Source organism: Carlito syrichta, unplaced genomic scaffold (genome assembly GCF_000164805.1).
Source record: "Carlito syrichta isolate Samal-C Ts95f unplaced genomic scaffold, Tarsius_syrichta-2.0.1 Scaffold307833, whole genome shotgun sequence".
In the NCBI taxonomy this organism is placed as follows: domain Eukaryota; kingdom Metazoa; phylum Chordata; class Mammalia; order Primates; family Tarsiidae; genus Carlito; species Carlito syrichta.
Genome location: NW_007251929.1, coordinates 336,841 through 343,065, shown reverse-complemented (window position 1 = coordinate 343,065; position 6,225 = coordinate 336,841). Strand labels below are relative to the sequence as shown.

The following is a 6,225-nucleotide window of genomic DNA, read 5'->3' as shown; positions in this document are numbered from 1 at the left end:
AAAAAAAAAGCAGGAGGTATCACACTCCCAGACTTTAAACTCTATTATAAAGCTACAATAATAAAGACAGCCTGGTATTGATGAAAGAACAGGTATATAGATCAATGGAAGAGGATAGAGAATCCAGAAACAAAACCTCAATTTCTCAACCAACTCATCTTTGACAAAACCTCCACCACCAACAACTGGGGAGAGGAGAACCTATTCAGTAAATGGTGCTGAGAAAACTGGCTGACCACATGCCAAAGATTAAAACAAGATCCCTACCTATCACCATACACAAAAATCAACTCTAAAAATCAAAACTCTAGAAATCAAAGACTTAAATGTAAAACCTCAAACTATAAGAACCTTAGAAAATGCAAGGAGACACCTTTATTGAAATTGGAACTGCAGCCAATTCTGATCAAAACCCTATGTGCCCATGCCATAAGAGATAAGACAGACAAGTGAAACCTCAGCAGACTGACAAGCCTTTGCAAAGCCAAAGAAACCATCAAGAGAACAGGGAGACAGCCCACAGAATAGGAAAAAAATATTTGCCAACTGTATGTCTGACAAAGGCCTAACATCTAGGATCTACAAGGAACTCAAACATGCCAAAAAGAAAAAAACAAACAACCCCATTACTAAGTGGGCAAAAGATATGAATAGACACTTCTCAAAAAAAGACATATGAGCAGCCAAAACACACATGAAAAATGCTCAGCTTCACTAGTCATCAAAGAAATGCAAATTAAAACTACACTGAGATACCACCTAATTCCAGTCAGGATGACGATCATCAGTAACTCTAAAAACAACAGATGCTGGAGAGGATGTGGCGAAAAGGGAACATGCTTCTACACTATTGGTGGGAGTGTAAACTAGTACAGCCTCTGTGGAAAACAGTGTGGCAATTCCTAAAGGATCTAAAAATCGGCCTTCCATACAACCCCACAATCCCACTACTGAGAATATACCCAGAAGAACTTAAGTCACTCTATAAAAAAAGATACCTGCACACGTATGTTTATCGCAGCATTGTTCACAGTATCAAGAAGATGGAACCAACCACGCTGCCCATCAAAAGAGGACTGGATAAAAAAATGGTACATATACATGATGGAATATTACGCAGCCATAAAGAAGAACAAAATCATAAACTTCACATCAACCTGGATGGACTTAGAATCTATAATACTTAGTGATTTTTCACAGAAACGAAGAACTGAGTATCTCATGTTCTCACACATAAGCGAAACTTGAACAATTATTGTAATACTATATGAAAAAGATTGGTAGTAGCAGGAAACTGCTGGGAGAGGGGTGGGAAGTGGGATTGGCAGTAGTGGGAGTCTGCCTGGGGTAGGGGGAGCACACCTAATCAACAAGGGTACCTGCATAATGAACATTTGTATACATAACCCTGAATTGTACCCCACATTTTTAAAATAAAAAAATTAAAAGTTAAAAAACATCAATCAGAAAAATAAAATAAGTAAGTGAAAATATTCCTCCTTTTTCTGTTATCTTGAAGAATGTGTACATGATAGGAATTATCTATTGCTTAAAATTTTAGTAGAATGCATCTATTAACCCATAGTGTACTGGAGCTTTTGTTGAGAAGTGATCTTTGATTTGTATTTAAACTTTTTAGTGGTTACTGATATATTTGGGTTTTATTACTTGAAGTTACCAATACTTTTGTAGTTTTACCCAGTTTCACATTTATTGGCATAAAAATTGTACAAACATTATGTGGATTTTTTTTTATAATTTAGACTCTGTAAATTGTCTATCTACCATCCATTTCTTTCTCATTATCATCCCTCTCAATCTCTTCCTTGATGGAGGATATCTAATTTATTTCAGATAGTTATCCCTTCGTGCAGTTCTTTCGCAGACATGTACTAATACTCTGCTAAATACTCAAGGGGACATGTCTATAGTTCTCTGGGTTTCTCTTTCTATGTAGTATAATCTGCCTTGTGTACTCCAGCTGCCTCGGACTCCCCTGACTCTCTTCTCCCTCTCCTTAACCCAGGAAGAATTCCAGGCTACACCTGAGTTTGCTCTCCCTTCGACATAGCCTAGAATTCCTCCCTAATGAGATGGCATAATCTCTCTTTAGTAAATAAGACCCACCTTGTTTCTTAGATCACTATCCTCCATTGCCTGGTGTCCAATACCTTCAGAGCTATTATTTCACATATTTTGTTCAGGCTTTTAGTTGTTTCAAGTGAGGGCAAAACTAGTCTCTATTGCTCCATCTTGACAGGCAAAAGTCCCCCTGGAGTCTATAAAATCATTTTGGCCAGGCTCAGTGGCCCAACCTGTAATCTCAGCACTTTGGGAGGCTGAGGCAAGTGGATTGCCTGAGTCTGCAGGTTCGAGACCAGTCCGGGAAACTTGGCGAGCTCTCGTCTCTACAATAAATCAAAATTTAGCCGGGCATGGTAGCACATGCCTGTACTTCCAGCTACTTGGAAGGAGGAGGCGGAAGGATCGCCGGAGCCCAGCAGATCGATGCTGGGGTGGCGGTGAGCGTGTCACTGCACTCCAGCCTGGGTGACAGAGTGAGACTCCAACTCAAAAAATAAAATAAAATAGTAAAATAAAATCCTGCTATACACACAGATGAAAGTAAAGTCTAACTCCTGTCTCCTCCCTGAGTTCATGGTTAGATCTGTGTCTACAAAAACCCCATCCCTCTCCACAGTCAGAAGTGATCTGTTTCACAGCTTAAGCTTTAGTGCCTTAGGAGTACTATGCACCACAATGAAAGAGAATACATCCCTGAAGGAACCTGAGAGTGGTTTGGGACTCCAAAATGTATCTAAAGAATTTGAAGAAGAAAAATTTTAGGATGGGGAAGGACCATGATGTCCAGAGAAGAGAAAGCAAATAAAATGTGACGAATTCAGGACCTTTGAGATTTAGAATGCCATTTTAAAAAAATTTTTTAAACGAAGTCTTCCAAAATTCTCTTCCTTGTGCGTGCAATCAGATGTGTCCACAAAATTAATATGTGTGTCACAGGAAATACCATGCAACTATAAACCTTTTCTCACAGAGTTAAGCAAGGACAACTGCATTACTAGGTCTTTCGGTCAATTGTGTTTGGTTCTGGGGAAACAATTTGACTTCATCCATTAAAAGAGAAGTTTATGCCAATATTTATTGAGAAATCAAAGCATGTAACTGACAAAACCCACAGAAGTGTCTGCATACAAGTTTGAAAATGTAATCATTTTTCTCTTCCTCTCAGTCCGCACATCCAACTGATAAGTTCTGCTCATTCTTCAAATAGATTCCTTTAAGATACTTTCTATTTACTTTTTATTTATTCTGCAATAGAAGGAATTAGGTAGAGCCCCTACTTTTCATCATTCATTAAGTTCTTGTTATGCTCTTCTGCTATATAATATATACCTGGCCAGGCGCAATGACTCATACCTGTATCCCCAGCACTTTGGAAGGTGGAGTTGGAAGGACAACCTGAGTCCAGAAGGCCAAGGCTGCAGTGAGCTAAGAGTATGCCACTGCACTCCAACCTGGGCAACTAAGTGACACCCTTGCTTCATATATGTATATTTCATCCAATATTTGCAATTTGCCCTTCAAGAGATATTTCATAGAACAAAGAAGATCACATTTGATGAAGACAAGGGATTGGTACCCTCTGTATTTCAAATGCCTTTAATTTAATAATTTGGGAATCTACTCAGCAGAACCAGTGTTTAATGTCTTCTTACTTATAATGATACTTGATTTCACCTTATGGAATTTTGTGAATAAGAATGATATCTGATCTTTACATAAAGTTCTTGAATGAGTCTGAACACCCAAATCCCTACCACATGTTAATAATGACATCACTGTCCACCAACTACAATAATACTTTATGTTTCTACAATCATTTTCACCAGATTGTGACATCCAGAAGTTTTATAATAGTCCATATTTATACTACTCGCACTCAAGGCTCTTGAGCCCCAGAGCATATGGAGCATGGTTTTGAGTACACTGAATGTCCTCCATACCACTCCATTTAGTTGTACCACTTTTCACACAGCTGGTTTTTTCATTCCCCATCTCTGTCTCCACTTAGGTCTTCAGTGTTTTGATGTTTCCACAAAGATTTTAAAGCTGTGTGAGGCTTGTGTTGAGCATAGACTGGTACTATTATTATTTGTGTGTGTGTGTGTGTGTGTGTGTGTGTGTGTGTGTGTGTGTGTGTGTAACAGTCATGGTCAGAAAAAAGATAGTGGCAAGGTGTCCAGCTTCTGTGCCTCTGCATGGTTCTTCCTGATACTGAAGAATAAGAGTCTAGAGAGAAGACATTTACTGGCAGCATGAAGTTCAAAAACAAAAAACAGAGATTATGGTCTAAAGAGCAAAGCTAGGGTTTCAAACAGTGTCTGAGAAAGAAGTGCTGTATCGTGGAAAGGCTCTAGAATCAGACAGATCTGCACTGGAATTGATGCACTACCACTCACCACATGTGACTTTGGCAGTATTTCTTCCTAAATTTCTGTTTTCTAATGTATAAAGTAGAATGATAATCCTAGCATGTAGAATTTTGGTGAAGATGATTTGGATATGTAAATATCTAGACAAGAAGTAAAGTGCCTAAGAACGTTAGTTATATGAACTACAACAAATGAACTTTGGTCACGTATTAACACGTCCACACAAATTCCTAACACTGAGAGGAGAAAAAGTGAGTAGAAAATGTTCAGTATCTAAGCATTAGTTTATCACCTGGAATCACAGATACTGAAATAGAAAGAAAAGAAATATTAATAGTCACTTCCTTCTGTGTACCCAAAGCTTCCTCTGCAGCAGCTTCTGAAATCCCTGCATTAACTCTTTGGATCAAAATCCATATACAGTAAGGCTCATGGCAGGAGGGATAAGGTGATGAAGGGCATTCAGCAGAATCAGAATGTCCATGGGGACCCTCTTTCTGGCTGCATTTGTCAACACCACAACCAGCAAAATGGTACTGAAGAAGAGGATAAGGATAAAGTGGGAGTCACATGTGCTCAGAGCCTTCACTGCCGCCCTTTGGCATTGAATCTAAGCACAGCTCTTAGAAAAAAGATATGGGAAAGGAAGATGAGGATGAAATCTGAGCTCAGTTAGGTCCAGTCAGTCACAAATTGGTAAATTCTGTTAAGAGTGAAATTACCATAGGAGAGCCTGGACATAGACCGGTTGGCACAGATAAGGTTCTCAATGGCATTTTCCCCACAGAAGTGGGGCCAGGCAGCAAGAATGGGGACAGGTGAAAGCAGCAAAGCATTTTGTGCCACAATAAAGAAACTAACATCGACAAAAATTAGTTAATGATGAAGGGTGGGTACCACAGTGGGTGGCAGATGCCACATTGCGTTCATAGGCCATGACCATGAATGTGCAGGACTCTATGGGAAGAAAATTGTTTATGATGAACATCTGGAGAAAACAGACAGGAAAGCTGATAGATCTAAGGCCAAACCAGAAGATGGTCAGAACCTTGGGCATGACAGTGAGTCAGAAGATGTCCAGCAGAGAGAGGAGGCTAAGCAGGTAGTACACGGGCTTGTGCAGAGAGGCCTCCAGTCAGATGGTGATGAGGAGGGTGGCATTGGCCCCCATGGCCAGGAGAAAGAGGAGGCGGAGGGGCAGGTACAGCCAGTGCTGCCAGCTCTAGAAGTTGTGGGAAAGAAGATGAGAAGGAATTCAGGGACTGAAGCAGTGGAATAGTTGCTGGGTAATGTCATGAATCCTAAGCTGAGGAAATTTTACCCGGGTTTGTGTATGATAAGACACAGGAATTAGGTAAATAGAAAGCAAAGTTATCAAAATATTTACCAACACTTTCTCATCCGGAAAATTGGTGACATATAGAAGATCAGCCTATAGACAATTAGTGAATATGACTATGTTCCATGAATATTAATATGAATGAGCTTAGTGAATAATAATATGAATGAATATTCATATAAGTTCAGTGAATATTAATATGAATGAAGAAAGGCTTTGCATGTCTTTTTTCTGAGGTTAATTTGAAAAATCAAGTAAGACAGACTAGACAAAAGATTTAGAAGGAAAATAATACAAAGAATTGCCTCATTAAAGCCTACCGTAAAGCAACAAAAATTTCTCTAAGTGACACTGACAGAGCAAACTGACAAAATGTAGATATCACAGGCCAGAAACTTGCTAGTTTATGGGGTAATCTAGAATTAATAAACA

The 6,225-nt window shown here is 39.2% G+C and overlaps 1 pseudogene; it reads right to left on the bottom strand.

Moving 5' to 3' along the window:
- Positions 1-4,791: 4,791 nt before the first annotated feature.
- Positions 4,792-5,750, bottom strand: LOC103267053 (annotated as a pseudogene).
- Positions 5,751-6,225: the final 475 nt, after the last annotated feature.